The sequence below is a fragment of the Pseudorca crassidens genome, chromosome 14, assembly GCF_039906515.1.
Source record: "Pseudorca crassidens isolate mPseCra1 chromosome 14, mPseCra1.hap1, whole genome shotgun sequence".
NCBI lineage: Eukaryota > Metazoa > Chordata > Mammalia > Artiodactyla > Delphinidae > Pseudorca > Pseudorca crassidens.
In genome coordinates this window covers 6,345,230-6,363,528 of record NC_090309.1, presented here as the reverse complement: position 1 = coordinate 6,363,528, position 18,299 = coordinate 6,345,230, and the positions used below count along the sequence as shown (strand labels likewise).

The following is an 18,299-nucleotide window of genomic DNA, read 5'->3' as shown; positions in this document are numbered from 1 at the left end:
CAAAGGCAACTAAAAACACAATCAACCTATTAGTGAAGCATTAAGCAACATTGTTACCAAAAAGCTTAGACATCTTAGTTGTCATTATTTCCTCCTAGACCTCCCCACTGGACGTGGGCACCTTGGCACGGGGACCGTGCCAGCTCCAAGTGGTGGGACAGAGGCTGGATCAAGTCCATGACTTGAAGCAAGCACGGTCCTGCACAAGAAGAGGCATGTGTACATTGGGTATGTCTAGTGTGGAAATAGGTGAACGCCTGGCTAGGAGGGCCGGGTTTCCCAAGTGGGAAGCCGAAGATACTCTAACCTCAAAGGGCTGGCAGACAAGCAACAGTGCAGAATAATCTAGCCAACGCGAGAGGCATACGACCAACAGAGTCATGTACCACTTACGGAGAGGCCAGATATGCATTATGCTACCTCTGAGCTTTCTCTCTCTCTCTGTTACCCGCAGCATTGCTCTCCCCAGAGTGTGAACGCATGTGAGGACCTTATAAATACCCTCCACGTAGAAATGCCAGAGAACTCACCCTGGACCTGTGGATTTGGGGTGAGTATGGAGAACATCCGTACTAGGACTATTGTTCTGATGGGCACTTTGGGAAGGAGTAAAAAGAAGAATCTAAGAGAACTCTCATTTTTCCTCATAAGGAAAAATGAGAGTTTAAACCAATGGTATTTATTTCCCTGTATTCTCCCATTTTTAGGCATGGCATTGCCAAAGCAATGTCCTTTGGTCATCACTAGAGCAGACTTCTCGTCCTTCTGATAAGGGCACTAATCCCATCAGGGTGGCCCCACCCTCATGACCTCATCTGAACCTAATCACCTCCCAAAGGTCCCACCTCCAAATACCACCACACTGGGGGTGAGGGCTTCAACATTTGAATTTGGGGAGTTGAGGGGGACACCATTCAGTCCACAACAACCAGTGACCCTACCCAGCTCTCCATGAGTCCTACCTCCCGTCTTGCTCTTTTGGGATCATAAACCCAAGACGCAACCCACTTGGGGTAAGTGGCCACGAACTCTATCTACTTCCCATCCACCTAGGAGGCCCCTGCAGGCTCAGGAAGCCCCTGGCCCTTCAGGCTCCCTACCCCTCTTATGGGAGGGAGAGATCATTTTGAAACAGCAGCCTCACACCACAAGTTTCCAGGCTCCACAGCAGGGCTCTCGCGAAGTTTCCAAACAACGTCCCCCTGAACTGAGGACCCACACCGTCTGCTCCTCACATTCAGCACTGATGTGGCTGAGGTGGGCATCTAATTTACCTGCCTCTGGCTTAATTCTCCTTGCACGTTCAGTGTCCTCGGGTGGCACCTACGTAAGTGTCAGTCACCAGGACGCCCCCTAAATCTCGTTGGTCAGCAATGGTTTCTTTGCAGGGTGGGTGGAGGGACAGCACATCACACGATTCATCTCAGGAGAGAGTCTCTGGACCACTGAAGCCAATAAATTTGCACAGGCTCCTTGGGGTGGGCAGCTCTCTGCTCTTCTCTGGCACTTTAAGGTTTCCTCTCTCTAGATCTTTTTTTTTTAAATTTAACTTTTATTTTATATTGGAGTATAGTTGATTTACAGTGTTGTGTTAGTTTCAGGTATACAGCAAAGGGATTCAGTTATACATGTACATATATCTATTCTTTTTCAGATTCTTTTCTCATATAGGTTATACAGAGTATTGAGTAGAGTTCCCTGTGCTATACAGTAGGCCCTTGTTGATTATCTATTTTATATATAGTAGTGTGTATATGTTAATCCCAAACTCCTAATTTATCCCTCCCCCATCCATAGATCGTTATCCTTTATTATGCATCATAATAAAACCAACTGGTCAGAATTTTTTTTAAAAAAAAGGGCAAGGAATACATGGAAAAAAGAATATCTGTACTGGCCTTCAATCTTTTGCCATGTTTTCATATACTTCCTAATTTACCAAAAAAAAAAAAAAAAGACTTGGAGGACTGGGGAGGAACAGAGAGGGGACAGGGCTCACTCTGTGACCTTTCTGTCCCAGGCGTGGTCTCACTGATGTGAAATGAAGGCTGAGTGAGGAAGGGGGCCTCAGATACATCTCCAAGGTCACTTGTATCGAGTAAAAGGCAAACCAGGGTGTGAGCTCATTCTCTATGACCTTGAAGTGCCCTGGGGTCCTCCCATAGAAGCTGCATTTCAATTTTCAAGTAACACTTACATAATCCAGTCCAGTAGTTCAGTCCAGTAGTTCCTAGGGCTTGACACTAAAAAGCTACTTTGTGCTTGCACGTAGAGCACGCACTCTCCCCGCCATCACATTTTCCTGAGGGTGTCTTCCTGGATGACATGAGACAGCTTTTCATTGATCCTGTTCCTAAGCTCATAGGGCCAACAGTTAGCTGTGAAACCACGTGTGTCTTCTCCACCTGCTAACTACAGACGCTGTGAATAAAATTCCAACCGAGCCCCACCACAGTATATCATGTGGAATTAAGACCTGAGGCCACGTCATCCAAAAACTTGACTTTTATCCTTTAAGAAATTCTTCTACCTCCTGGGGAGGAGCCTTAAAATAGGGGAAAACCATTCTAGAACAAAAGTAAGCTCACACCTTGAGAGAGAAAATCAACACACGTGTAAAATCGATCACTGAGCCGCAGTTAGGGGAGGTTGTAATGAAACCCGTCACCCTGTCCTGAATCTGACACGGCTGTGTGCCTCTCCCAGCAAAGACAATCACCGTGATGGAACTTTCCCACTCGACTGTCTTCTACTTCCTACGAAAGTTGCCAAATGGCAGGGAAATTTTCCGAACTATAATTTCCTCTGCAGGGAAGTCTTATGATGGGCTTCAAAAATACCGTGAATCAGGGCAAGCTGACTGCACACCAATGACTCAAAGGACTAGAAAGGAAAGTCACGTAACATATAGGACACACTGAAGCTCTGAACCCACATGGCAGCCATGTTCCTCAGCTACATGAAGTAGCCCACCAGGAAACAGCTGTTTTTTAAAAAATTAAATATTTAGAAAATACATGCCACTTTATAAGGGCAATGACTGACTCATTAAATATTTGTTAGAATTATGCACACACTCAAATATATTTCTGTCTGTGGGTCACAGTCAAAATGTTTGAAAGCCACATTACAGACATATAAGTGGTGAAAAATGTAAAGAGGAGAAAATAAGAAAGTGAGAATTTGTCATCCATTGAAGGGACAGAATGATAAAAAGGCTACTCATTGCCTCAACACTACAGCAATATTCCCACTGCTTCTGCTGTGGGCGTTCCAAAGCCAAGATGGAGGAGAACTGTTATGGCCTGAGTTGGGTCCCCCCAAATTCGTATGATGAAGCCCTAACCCCCAGCGTGACCATATTTGAAGATTAGGGCCTCTAAGGAAGTAACTAAGGTTAAATTAGGTCATGGGGCAGGGATCATTTTTTTTAAGGACTGGTGTCCCTGTAAGAAGAGGAAGAAACACCAGGGATGCATCGTGTGAGGACCCAGCAAGAGGGCAGCCGTCTGCACACCAAGGAGAGAGGCCTCAGGAGAAACCAACCCTGCTGGCACCTTGATCTTAGACTTCCAGACTCCAGAACTGTGAGAAGATAAATTTCTGTTCTTTAAGCCATCTAGTCTGCTGTACTTTGTTAAGGCAGCCCTAGCAGGTTAATACAGCTTTCTAAAACCAAAATGTACAGGCTTACTGTGGATTGTAACAGAAGTCCAATTAGCAAAATTACATCGATACTTTGTTTCATTAAGGCCCCTAATTTTTGCTGAAAAAGACTTCTCTCTTTTCTAAGAAAATTCAAGTTCGGTGGATCTTACACATTACCCACACAAGAAGTCAAAAATCAAATCTGTAAACGGCAATGCAAGACTAAAATACAGTATTAGAAACATCAGTTGTGACCACAAGACAAACCACACTGCTGGATTTATAAATAACCAACTTGATGGTCTAAGAAAGAACTGCCGGAGGTGCAGGCGCAGGACACTTTCTGAAGCCAGGCATCTTGTTAGGTATGTTGTACACGTAACCTTGTTCATCTTCATGAAGAGCATCACAAGATAGGTATTGTTATTTCCACCTCCTAGGTGAGAAATCTAAAGTGCAGACAAGAGCCTACCGTGAGGCCTGTTCTTCTGGCTCTTTCTGGAACGCACGGTGGAGACTGGAGCCTGGGGAGTAGGGTGGGGCGGGGGGCAGCTCCCAACAGCTGAGTCACTTTGAAACTCACACACAGTATTTATTATCTTAGGTTTGCCCCAGAGGTATTTTCAGGAAATAAAACAAGCATCTCATTGTCTATACTTACAGCTTCTGCACGGAACACAGTCATACATAACTTGATCCCAGCTTCAGTTTTAAAAAGCAACTGCTTCTTTCTGCATAGTAAATATCCAATTGAATTAAGTATCTTCTCCAGATACCTAGATCCTACTTTACAATGACATGGGCATTGCATGTGCATCCTTCAGATCTGTTCCTTTGCAGTAGTCAACGTTTCTCTACTGTCCAAACACTAAAAGGCTGCTGTCTAAATGCCTGGACTAAAAGCCACACAGACCACAAAAGGACTAATTAAAAGTTTAACAGTCAAGGCAGTGTCATTCCTAAATTCCACTCAACACTCGTCCGACACAGAGAAACACTGAGGCAAAGAATCTAGTAAAAATTACAAATGACAGGGGAAAGGGTTGGACCAAAGCTTTAATTTTCAGAAATCTCGCATTCTTCAAGTGGATACTCTAACATCTAATCTATATTGTCTGAAGCAGTATCTTTACAGGAACATGTAAAAGTTGAATATCAACATCACATCATGATGCTTTTTTTTTAAAACCTGTGTATACTTCTCACTATACAGCTTAAGAAAATAAGTTCTAAACCTTTCTTTTTACATAATTTATCCTTTTTTGCCTTCAAATTAGAATGAGTCCCTAAAATTATTTGCGGTAAGTGAAAAACAAACTCAACTTCCTTGACACTGAAAGTAAAACAGATTTTTAATTTATAATTGAAATAGTCATTAAAATGTCCTTGTTCTAGTGCCATTAGAAACACTTCTCAGAAATAGAAGCAGGGATGGTAGCAGAGATGTAGGAAAGTTTGACCTACGTAAACAAAACAAAAATCAATCAATAGAAACAGAATCAGATATGAAGCAGATAAAAAGACAAAGACATACAACAGCTGTTACAAATATACTCCATGTGTTCAAAAAGTGGAGGAAAGCAAGAGGATGGTGAGGAACTAAATGGAGGACATTAAAAAAATTCCAAATCAAACTTTTAGGGATGAAAAACAGTGTCTGAAATCAAAAATATACTGATACGATTAAAAGGAAATTGGACATTGCAGAGAAAAGGGCACTTGATAGCGACAAAAACTCTGAAATGAAAAACAGAAGAAACAGGATGAACAAAACAGAAAAGACAGAGCATCAGTGAACTGCAGGACAATAACAAGCAGCTTGAAATCTGTGTAACTGAGGTCCCAGGAAAAGCAGGGTAGGGGAACCAGAGAGCAGAAAAAAAAATGTTGTTTAAGTATATGTGCTACCAAAGTGAGAACAGAAAAATTTTTTTTGAAGAAATAATGGTTGAAATTGTTTTCAAGTTTGATGAACACTATAAACCCACAGATTCAAGATTCTCAACGAAGACCAAGTGGAAAAACCTTTAAAGAAAATTACAGAAAATCACACCACAAGCAAACTACTGAAAACCAGTGATAAAGAAGGAAAAAAAACACAATATTTACAGTGGAACAAAGATAAGAATGATAGTAGACTTCCTATCAGAAACGATGCAAGCCAGAAGACAGGGGACAACAGTTTTAAAGTACTGAAAGAAAATTAATTTACAAGTAATTGAAGAAAACATGAGTGGATTCCTGAGTAACTCAGGAATGAGAAAACCTTCCAACCATAACTCAAAATCACAAAGTATAAAAGAGAGGCATGCTAAATCCCACTACATGACAAACTGGGGAAAGATTTTGTAATTTCACACCTCAAATAAAGGGCTAAAATTCCTAACATACAGACAGCACCTAAAAATTGAGGAGAAAAAAGAAGCACCCAATAAAAAACTAGGCAAATGATAGGAATAAAGAGTTTCTGAAGATGGTCCTTAAACATGCAAGATGTTCAACTTCCTCAAAACAAAAGGAATGCAAATTAAAACTATGGAAATACACCATGTCTTACCTATCAGGTTGGCAAAAATCCAAAAATTTGACAATAGGTCTGATGACAAGTCTGGGAAAACAGGCATTTTCATCCATTGCTGATTGGAACTTTAAAAAATAATACAATGCCAATGGAGAGAAGGGAATTTAATAATATCTAATTAACAATTTGATGCAACAATCCCACTTCTAGGAATCTACCAGGTTATTCATTGGGGCATTTTTGTCATGGCAAAGTCTGAAAACAACAGAAATACCCATCAGTATAGAATAGGTTAAATAAACTATGGCACCTCTAGGCAATGAAAGAAAAAAAACGAAAGAGCGGGAGAAAGAAAAAAAGGAGGAGGAAGAATACCTCTCCTCTCTGATGTGGAATGATTTCCAGGATATGATGATACATAAAAAAGGCAAGGCATAGAGCAGAATATATGTGACCTTTGTGAAAAAGAAAGTGGGCGTGGGGGGGAAGGATGGCTTCTCTACAAATATTTTGTTTTTATAGATTTTATAAATTTGATGAATCATGAAAGTGTTTTGTATTTTTTGAGTCAAATCAATAAGGGAAAAAATATCCTTAACAGTTAAAAATTAACTTTATTAGGTTATTAAAATAATTACCAACATAATTACAAAGAGAAAATAACTGTTTTAAACAGTGTTTTGACTATACCTCCATAGCTAAATATATTCTAAGGCCAAATAGAGCTGCAAAAACTTTACTCTCTTTCACTACTCATTCTTTTTTTAGATCATTTTTTGTTTAATCTTTTGGCTGCACCACACGTCATGGGGGACCTTAGTTCCCCAACCAGGGATCGAACCCAAGCCCCCCTGCATTGGAAGCACAGTGTTAACCACTGGACCAGCAGGGAAGTCCACTACTCTTACTCTTAATAGCAGTATTGATATTATTTAGAGACAACATGTTTGCGTGCATGTACAATAGAGAACAATTATGTGAATATTGTTAGAAACCAAGATTGTCAGTGAATAAGAGGAGATAAACAAATATAATATCAAAGTTAAATTATAACTACGTAGTTTTACAGCCGAATTAGAAAGCTAAGTATGAACTCATGATTTATTTTTCTTTTTCATACCTCTTTTTTCTTTTCTTTCACATACTTCTTAGCTCATACCTATTGGAAGAGGCTTAGAGGCAATGACAGCCCAGTAACAATGAGCAACCCCACACCCCAGACTGTGGTCCCTAAATACCATGACCCACACAAAGGAACCAGGGCTACTTGGAGGAATGGCTGATTCCAGATAGGAGGTAGGAAGTGCACAAGATGAGCACTTAACATCTTTTTGGCCGAGAGCAAGGAATCACTCAAAGATGAATGAAAGTGAGACAAAGTCACAGAAGGCACAGGGAGGGATTCTTGTAGGCAGAAGGTGGCATGACCTGAGTATCAAAAAGGACAGCAATTAACTGAAACACAGTGAACGTATAAACACCCCGGGCTTAGAGTGTTCACTGTACAATCCTTTCAACTTCTCTGCATGTTTGGAAAATTTCATAATAAAGTGTTGGGAGTGGGGAACAGGGACTTTGAAATCATACTGAAAAGGGAGGGAGGAAGGAAAAGAGAAAAGAAAACTAAAACAAGACCAAAAATAACTCACTTGTCGCCACTGCAGACAACCAGGGCACCAACTACTTACATAAACCACAGGCAACTAAAAGGCAAAAGTGAGCATTCTTTCCCTCCCTTTCCTAAATGTTCTCAGGGTGACCAGACAGCCCTAGATGATAAGGTAAAGTTCTTTACAGACAAGCTCAAGGTGACATCTGTGAAAGTACTTATCAAATTAGAAAATCACCACTTTGCAGTATGTAGAGAAAAATTATTCAGGCAATATCGAAATGGGTAAAACCATTAGATGAAAGGTTGACAGGGGGAGAATGCAATGGAAGCTGTCACCTGAGCTTATCAACTAATATACGCATCACTAAGAGTCAGACACCAGAGGATACATGACCCCCAGGCAGGATATAGGCCAACCACCTGTTCAGTATTCTTCTTTACAAACCTGGATTCAACTGAACCTTTGTCATCACTGTCCAGTTTTCAGGAAATATGAGGAACCAAGTAATGGGTGAGATGATACCTTGAGGAAGGAAACAGACAAGTGTACCAGCGGGACATTCTGCATAAAAACTGACCCGGTTTCTTCACCAAGTCAATGACTTGGGGGAAAACAGTAGGGTGGGAGTGGAAGGATGGAGACTTTCTTGACTAAAAAAGACATAAGCCACACACAATCAAATGAGTGGTGGGTTTCTGGTTGAACGTGGATGAAAACAACCAGGTCCATGAAGGATCTTGAAGCAGCCAGAAGCCCATGTCTGCACCAAGTGCAAGTGACAGCAAGGAGTCCGGTTACCTCTAGCAGTTTAATGATGCTACTGCAGTGACAAAGAACGGCCCTGGATTCAGAGATGTTCACTAAAATATGCGGGGGCGAAATATCATAATTCCTAGGATTTGCTTTAAAATACATTAGTGGGGGAAAAAAGACTCAGAGAGTAAGAGATAAAGCAAGGTGGGCAAAACCTTGATCCTAACGTAACTGCATAAGGACCCAGGAGGATTTCATTACACCGTCCTCACTACTTTGAGGTACGTTTGAAAATCTTCATAGTGAAAAAAAATTTTTAATGTTCTGAACGGAAAAGGCATGGCAGAATACTTAAATAGACATTTCTCCAAAGAAGACATACAGAAGGCCAACAGGCACATGAAAAGATGCTCACCATTGCTAACTATTAGAGAAATGCAAATGAAAACTACAACGAGGTACCACCTCACACTGGTCAGAATGGACATCATCAAAAAGTCTACAAATAATAATGCTGGAGAGAGTGTGGAAAAAAGGGAACCGTCCTACATTGTTGGCGGAAATGTAAATTGGTGCAGCCACTATGGAAAACAGTATAGAGGTTCCTTAAAAAACTAAAAGAACTACCATACGACCCAGCAATCCCACTCCTGGGCATATATCCAGAGAAAACCATAATCCAAAAAGATACATGCACCCCTATGTTCATAGCAGCACTACTTACAATAGCCAAGACATGGAAACACTCTAAGCGTCCATCAACAGATGAATGGATAAAGAAGATGTGGTGTATATACATGATGGAATACTACTAAGCCATAAAAAAGAATGAAATGATACCATTTGCAGCAACATGGGTGGATCTAGAGATTATCATTCTAAGTGAAGTAAGTCAGAGAAAGACAAATATCATATGTTAACACTTATATGTGGAATCTAAAAAAATGATACAAATGAACTTATTTACAAAACAGAAACAGACTCACAGACATAGAAAACAAACTTACAGTTACCAAAAGGGGAAGGGCGGGGAGGTAAATTAGGAATTTGGGATTAGTAGATACACACTACTATGTATAAAACAGATAAGCAACAAGGACCTACTGTACAGCACAGGGAACTATATTCAATATCTTGTAATAACCTATAATGGAAAAGAATCTGAAAAAGAATATATGTATATATATATGTATTAACTGAATTACTCTGCTGTACACCCGAATCCCTGTAAATCAACTATACTTCGATTTTTTAAAAAAGGCATAAACCTGGATAATTAACCTCCACCTATGTGAACATGTTGTAAAGTCAGAAGTGAAAGCAGGATAAGAACATGGGGCAGAGAATTTCACACTCCCTGAATTTCCTTCTTATTTTTAGTTTTTTTTTTTTTTTTTTTTTTTTTTTTTGGCGGTACACGGGCCTCTTACTGCTGTGGCCTCTCCCATTGCGGAGCACAGGCTCCGGACGCGCAGGCTCAGCCACCATGGCTCACGGGCCCAGCCGCCCCGTGGCATGTGGGATCTTCCCGGACCAGGGCACGAACCCGTGTCCCCTGCATCGGCAGGCGGACTCTCAACCACTGCGCCACCAGGGAAGCCCTCCTTCTTATTTTTTAAATACAGATCACTCCCCAGCCCAGGGCCACTCGAGCATGCAAGGTTCTAGCAGATGTCAGAGAAGTGAGGGACGGCGACAGTTTCAGTCATGGAAGTCAGCATGACCTGAGGATGAGGACACACCCACACCCGCAAGTCCAGCAGGGAAGGAGGGCTCTGGACACCACGTGAGTCAGGACGCTTCCACTCTGACGCTCTGCCTTCATCCACTGACGGCTAAGGAGTCAATCAGTAAAAAGTCACTGTTCTGAAACCCAGCTGCGTTAGTCACTCTCTCATCTTCTAAAATGGAAGGGACGGAACCGGATGTTTGCTAAGATCCCCTCCAGATGGTTTCTTTGGTCAAAGAAGCCATGCTCTGTGCAGAAGTGAGGCAACCCGTAAGATACTAGAGAAAAGTTTGATTCCCAGCTTTCAAACTTTATGTTTTTGTTTAGGTCATATTTATTCTGAAGCATGTCAAATAAAAAGAAACAAATCGGGATTTGTAAGGTAAGGAGAGACTTTATGCAAAAGGATTATTACAAGAGGGAGAAAAGGGGCGATTTTTTTCCTCCCAGTTTTATTGAGATATAACTGACATAAAGCACTGTATAAACTTAAGGTGCACAGCAATAATGATTTGACTTACATACGTCATGAAATGATTATCACAATGAGTTTAGTGAACATCCTTCATCTCACACACACACAAAATTAAAGAAATAGAAAAAAATTTTTTTTCCTTTTAATGAGAACTCAGGATTTACTGTCTTAAAAACTTTCATCTATTTATATATTTTTATATACATTTCATATATTATCATATATAATGATATTTCATATATATTTCATATATAACATACAGTAATGTTAATTATATTTATCACATTGTACGTTACATCCCTAGTAGTTATTTATCTTATAACTGGAAGTTTGTACTTTTTGACCCCCTTCATCCAATTCCCTCTCCTCTCCACCTCCCCCCACCTTCGATAACCACAAATCTGGTCTCTTTTTCTATGAGTCTGTTTGTTTTTGAAGTATAACTGACCTACAACACTGTTAGTTCCTATCACACAACACAGTGATTTGCCATGTCTCTATGTTTCAGAAAAGGGACTACTGCAACAGAGAAAACTCAGACCTTGGGGTCTTCAATGATCTCCCCAGTTTAAAAGCATTTTACAAAAATGACTTTTGACCTTCAAATTCACTAAGTCTGAAAGTTAGACACAGCACTTGCCTGCTTTTTAAGTAACTATAAGCACCATCGCTAGTGCAAGAACACCTTCAGTGAGTTTAATTGTTGAAAAATTACTTTATTGAAAACAGTTAAGAGCCTGGTGATGGAAACATCCTAATAGAAAAGAAACGTCAACCACGGTCTCCCTCCGTAACTTCCAAGTGTAAATCCACGTAGAAAATGCCAGCCAGTGTTGTTCCGACGAATCCCAAGCAACTCATACTGCGTGACCTTAGAAAGTGCTCACAAAGACGTTCTAACTTTCCTCCTGCAGGGCTGCCTCCCAGACTTTCCCTGAAGTGCACAGCAAGTTCTGTTCTTGAAAAAGGATCTGGCTGGTACTTCCTTTGCTGCCCTGGCACAAAGGTCACCAAGACAATAATCTGATCCGCCCTGGAACATTTCCTCCCGTAAGAAAACTCTCTCTCCAAAGACAAAGCAAACAGTGATGCAGAAAACAAGAAACTAAAGCACCGGCCACGGTCAAGGACAGAGATAAGGGATGACACAGCAGAAGGAACAGTCTGACAGAACGTTCTGTAAGAACCCTCACCTGGGCCACCAGGGAGGTCCCCCGACGCAAGATGTGCCCCTGGCAAGTCATGAGGAACCTGCACGTTGCTTCTTCCCTCTCCAGGGCCAATAATTACTTACACATTGCTGAGAGGCTCAGACAAGGAAAGTACAGGAAAGGAAGGGATGTTTTAAACTGGAAAGCATAACTCCTGTGATTCTCACTTTTTAAAAAACATATCCCACACGTTGTTAGCAAAACTATCACAGCTTCCTTCGGCGACCCTTGAAATTTCAAAATCATGTTTTTTCATTTTCCAAATCTAAAATATTAACAAAGTTTTATTCGAACTACACACATACCTGCTCCCAAGATGCAGATGTGCTTCTGCCCGTCCAGGCTGTATCTCCCCCTGGTCCGCAGGAAATCCACACTCCGCTGCCGGGGAGGGCTGTCACGGCATCACTCTCACCTGCTACCATTTGGCTTTTTTTTTTTTTTTTTTTCTGTTTTCCTGCTCTCCCTCATTTCACTCAAGACCAGGGACAGACCTTGCTAGAACACTAAAACCTTGCATGACACTGTCATAAACAGTCACAAAACTAGCCGGGCAAAATGACTCTGGAGTCCAAACGCAGGCCATAAGGACGTGGGCATTATTAAAAGGCCACCTGGATAAAGATGTTATGAGCTTGGGCTTCCCTGGTGGTGCAGAAGAGTAACCGCCGCTCACCGCAACCAGAGAAAGGCCGCGCACAGCAACAAAGACCCAATGCAGCCAAAAATAAATAAATAAATTTATTTAAAAAAAATAAAAAATATATATATATATGCTTGTTTAAAAAAAAAGATTTATTGATCTTCTCCTGAAGCTTCTGCTCTCTTGGCCACGTTCTTTGCAGGACACCACCCTGGTTGCCTCTAAGCACGGCAAGTCCACTGTCTGTAACCAGAAAAGACAGCCCACCCCCCATCTCAATGAACTGACATGACAAGGACTCAAACTACTGCATGATGAATTCAACTCCTGCAACAGTCCAGGCAGATAATCCAGAGTCTCGCCTCAGTATCCTCTGCTCCCTAAAAGCAGGCAAAGAAAACACAACTAGCTCACTGTCTGGGGCCACGGTCAAGAATAAAATGTATGTGTGGATAACAGAGCAATAGCTGTGAGAATCCCCTACCAGTAGGAACACGAAATAACACATCAGTAACTCGCAGCGTGGCACAGCCTGGACTCGACTGCAGGCCAAAGCACAGCTGAGGCCACCACACACAGAGAAACGGCGACAGCGCCCTGTTCCTCCAGGGCCCCAAAGAGCTCTTTGCAGCCTAGGTGTCAACTCGGTCAAAGGCCGAGCCCCCTGCAGGCTGGAGCCCCGTCCCTGATCCCCCCTCCCTGCTCTTTTCTCCTCCCCTCCTGTCCCTGACTAGGGGCTGCCTCCCAGGAGTCTCCTTTCCTGGTTCTACACACTGTGCACTTGGTTCCTACTCGTGCACTAATCACTGCCTATCTGATTTCAAAAAGAAAGCAGACACACATTATTCAGCCTTAAAAGGAAAGAAATTCTGACACACGCCATGACATGGATGAATCTTTTTTTTTTTTGAACTTTTTAATCATTTGCATATTATTTCCTAATTTGTCTCCAGCTTCTGACATGGATGAACCTTGAGGACGTTATGCTAAGTGAGATAAGCCAGCCACAAGAGGGCGAACACTGCAAGATTCCACTTACAGGAGGCTCTTAAGGTCATCAAGGTCAGAAAGACAGGAAGCAGAGAGTGGTTTTCAGGGTCTGGGGGAGGGAGGAATGGGGAGTTAGCGTTTAACGGGTACAGAGTTTCCATGTGTGAAGGTGAAAATTCTAGAGATGGATGGTGGCGATGGTAGCACACCAGTGTGAATGTGCTTAGTGCCTCTGAACTGTACACTTAAAAATGGTTAAGCTGGACTATTCACAGTAGCCAAGACATGGAAGCAACCTAAGTGTCCATCGACAGATGAATGGATAAAGATGTGGTATATTTATACAATGGAATATTACTCAGCCATAAAAAAAATTTGCAATAGTGCCATTTGCAGCAACATGGATGGACCTAGAGATTATCATACTAAGTGAGGTAAGCCAGAGAAAGACAAATATCGTATAGTGCTTGTATGTGGAGTCTAACAAAATGATAAAAATGAACTTATTTACAAAACAGAAGCAGACTCACAGACACAGAGAGCAGACTTGTGGTTGCCAAGGGTGAGGAGGGTAGAGGAGGGATGGATCAGGAGTCTGGGACTAGCAGATAAACAACAAGGTTCTACTGTATAACACAGGGACTTATATTCAATATCCTATAGTAAACCGTAATGGAAAAGAAAAAGAAAGAAAAAAATGGTTAAGCTGGTCAATCTTATATTTCACCACAATAAAAAAAAATTTTATTTTATTTTTTTTTTAAAGAAAGCAAGTAAGGCTCGGTGCTTTGTGACCGCCTGGAGGGGTGGGATAGGGAGGTTGGGAGGGAGGGAGATGCAAGAGGGAAGAGATATGGGAACATATGTATATGTATAGCTGATTCACTTTGTTATAAAGCAGAAACTAGCACACCATTGTAAAGCAATTATACCCCAATAAAGATGTTAAAAACAAAAAAAACAAAATAAATAAAATAAAATAAAAAAAAAAGAAAGCAAGCAAGACCCCGGTTTTGCAAGTTCTTCTACTGTTCAGTGGTCCTGGTGGCTGGTTACAGAGCTCAGACTCAGATAGCCCTGGGCTATCCCTGGCCCTGGTTTCTCAGAAAGGGCCCAAGAAGTCTTATCTGTGATTACACGCACCACCTTCCTTCCCTTTCCTACAAACGGGAGTCTTGACTGCTGAGCCCTTGACCTTCTCTTGCATACTTTACCCCTCATTCACCCACTGCTATTTACTGAGCTGACCACACTCCAGGCTCTGCCCTGGGCACTGGAGGGTCAGTAGTGAGCACGACTCTGAGAAAACTTTGATTTTCATGAGGCAGGTAAGCATTTAAATAAAAGGGAAACCTTCAAACAGCCTCCTCCGTTCCGGCCCTTGAGTCCTTCCAGTACTCAGCTCTACTAATGTTTCCCTTTTATAAAGCCTTGGGATTCTTTGATCCATGTAAGTTAACAAAATACTAGTAATAGCAACTTCTCTCTCCTTTCCACCACAGCCACCCACAGATCTCTGTTGCCAAATAATAATCATGTTCACCCACGAAATTATCTCCCCAGCTCTTCCACCTCTGCTTAAAAAGAAACAGAAAAAGTTATCATGGAAATTCTCCCCATACTGCCGCGTGAGCAGCCAGAGACAAGTGAAGATATAAATCATTCCCGTGGGCCACGCTTCCTGTTCCTACCACGTCCTGGTGCCGCCCAGGGCTTTCCTACAGCGCCTGTTTGTGCTTTATCTGAGACGCAAAACCCTGGGCAGGGAGCCTTTCTCAATGCTCAAGACACAATAAAATATTAAATGTGGTGAGTCAATATCACTGTGCAAGATGCCCAAGTGACTCCCAGAAGAGGGCTAAGTACCTAAATCAATACCACAAGCCTGAGTCACAAATCCCTTTCCCGTCCTCTCCTTCCCTAACCCAAGAAAAGAGGCACTGGAACGAACAACTGCCTACTCGGACCTTCTGTGGGCAAAAGGACAGAGGAAAATGAAGCATCTGCAGACCTGCCATGGGTCACGTCCAAGGCAAGCACCTACTCAAGTGGAAACCAAAGGAAGCAGATCTTTTTAATATATTTTCTAAGTGGAGTCTAGTTGACTTACAATGTTGTGTTAATTTCAAGTATACAGCAAAGTGATCCAGTTATACATATATGTATGTATCTATTCTTTTCAGATTCTTTTCCCTTATAGGTTATTACAAGATATTGAATGTAGTTCCCTGTGTATTACAGTAGGTCCTTGTTGCTTATCTATTTTATATATAGTAGTGTGTATATGTTAATCCCAAACTCCCAATTTATCCCTCCCAACCCCCCTTTCCCCCTTGGTAACCATAAGTTTGTTTTCTATGTCTGTGAGTGTTTCTGTTTTGTAAATAAGTTCATCTGTATCATTTTTTTAGATTCCACATGTAAGCAATGTCATATATTTGTCTTTGTATGGCTTACTGCATTTAGTATGATAATCTCTAGGTCCATCCATGTTGATGCAAGTGGCTTTATTTCATTCTTTTTACGGTTCAAGGAAGCAGATCTTGGTTCAACAGAAAGAATGGCCCAAGAATTAAATCTGCTGAGAACAACGACACTGCCAGGGGTGGTGGGGATTCAGCGTAAGCTGCTGCAGCCTTTACAGACGGCAGTTGGGCAATATACATATCAAAGGTCGTATAAATGTACATCCATCGGATGCAACAATTCCTTATTACAGGCACACCCCAGAGATGCGGTGGGCTGGGCTCAGAGCACTGCAATAAAGCAGATAGCACAATAAAGCGAGTCGAAAAATTTTTTGATTTTCCGGGGCCTATAAAAGTTACGTTTACACTATCCTATAGTCTGTTAAGTGTGCAATAGCATTACGTCTAAATAAACAATGGATATTGGTTCAAGATGGCAGAGTAGGACGTGTGCTCACTCCCTCTTGCAAGAGCACCGTAATCACAACTAACTGCTGAACAATTATCAACAGGAAGACACTGGAACTCACCAAAAAAGATACGCCACATCCAAAGACAAAGGAGAAGCCCAGTGAGATGGCAGGAGAGGCGCAATCACAATAAAATCAAGTCCCACAACCGCTAGGTGGGTGACTCACAAACTGGAGAACACTTATACCACAGAAGTCCACCCACTGGAGTGAACGTTCTGAGCCCCACGTCAGGCTTCCCAACCTGGGGGTCCAGCAACGGGAGGAGGAATTCCCAGAGAATCAGACTTTGAAGGCTAGCAGGATTTGACTGCAGGACTTCGACAGGACTGGGAGAAACAGAGACTCCACTCCTGGAGGGCACACACAAAGTACTGTACACATCAGGACCCAGGGGGAGGGAGCAGTGATGCCATAGGAGACTGAACCCAACCTACCTGCTAGTGTTGGAGGGTCTCCTGCAGAGGCGAGGAGGGGCGGCTGTGGCTCACTGCGGGGACAAGGACACTGGCAGCAGAAGTTCTGGGAAGTACTTCTTGGTGTGAGCCCTCCCCGAGTCGCCATTAGCCCCACCAAAGAGCTGGGTAGGCTCCAGTGCTGGGTCACCTCAGGCCAAACAACCAACAGGGAGGAAACTCAGCCCCACCCGTCAGCAGACAAGCCTATTAAAGTTTTACTGAGCTCTGCCCACCACAGCAACACCCAGCTCTACCCACCACCAGTCCCTCCCAGCAGGAAGCTTGCACAAGCCTCTTAGATAGCCTCATCCACCAGAGGACAGACAGCAGAAGCAAGAAGAACTACAATTCTGCAGCCTGTGGAAGCAAAACCACATGCACAGAAAGATAAACAAAATGAAAAGACAGAGGATTATGTACCGGATGAAGGAACAAGATAAAACACCAGAAAAACAACTAAATGAAGTGGAGATAGGCAACCTTCCAGAAAAATAACTCAGAATAATGATAGTGAAGATGAACCAGGACCTCAGAAAAAGAATGGAGGCAAAGATCGAGAAGATGCAAGAAATGTTTAACAAAGACCTAGAAGAATTAAAGAACAAACAAACAGAGATGACCAATGCAGTAACTGAAATGAAAACGACACTAGAAGGAATCAATAGCAGAATAACTGAGGCAGAAGAACGGATACGTGACCTGGAAAACAGAATGGTGGAAATCACTGCCATGGAACAAAATAAAGAAAAAAGAAATGAAGACAGCCTAAGAGAGCTCTGGGACGACATTATATGCACGAACATTCGCATTACAGGGGTCCTGGAAGGAGAAGAGAGAGGGAAAGGACCTGAGAAAATATTTGAAGAGATTATAGTTGAAAACGTCCCTAACATGGAAAAGGAAATAGCCACCCAAGTGAAGGAAGTGCAGAGAGTACCAGGCAGGATAAACCCAAGGAGAAACACGCCGAGACACATAGTAATCAAACTGACAAAAATTAAAGACAAAGAAAAGTTATTAAAAGCAACAAGGGAAAAACAACAAATAACATACAAGGGAACTCCCATAGGGTTAACAGCTGATTTCTCAGCAGAAACTCTACAAGCCAGAAGGGAGAGGTACGATATATTTAAAGTGATGAAAGGGAAGAATCTACAACCAAGATGACTCTACCCGGCAAGGACCTCATTCAGATTCAATGGAGAAATCAAAAGCTTTACAGACAAGCAAAAGCTAGGAGAATTCAGAACCACCAAACCAGCTCTACAACAAATGCTAAAGGAACTTCTCTAAGTTGGAAACACAAGAGAAGAAAAGGAC

General features: G+C 42.1%; 1 protein-coding gene across 10 annotated transcripts in view; it reads right to left on the bottom strand.

Moving 5' to 3' along the window:
• The window catches only part of TBC1D8 (TBC1 domain family member 8), a 121,804-nt gene that overhangs the window by 54,778 nt on the left and 48,727 nt on the right, over positions 1–18,299 (bottom strand). The window lies entirely within an intron of this gene.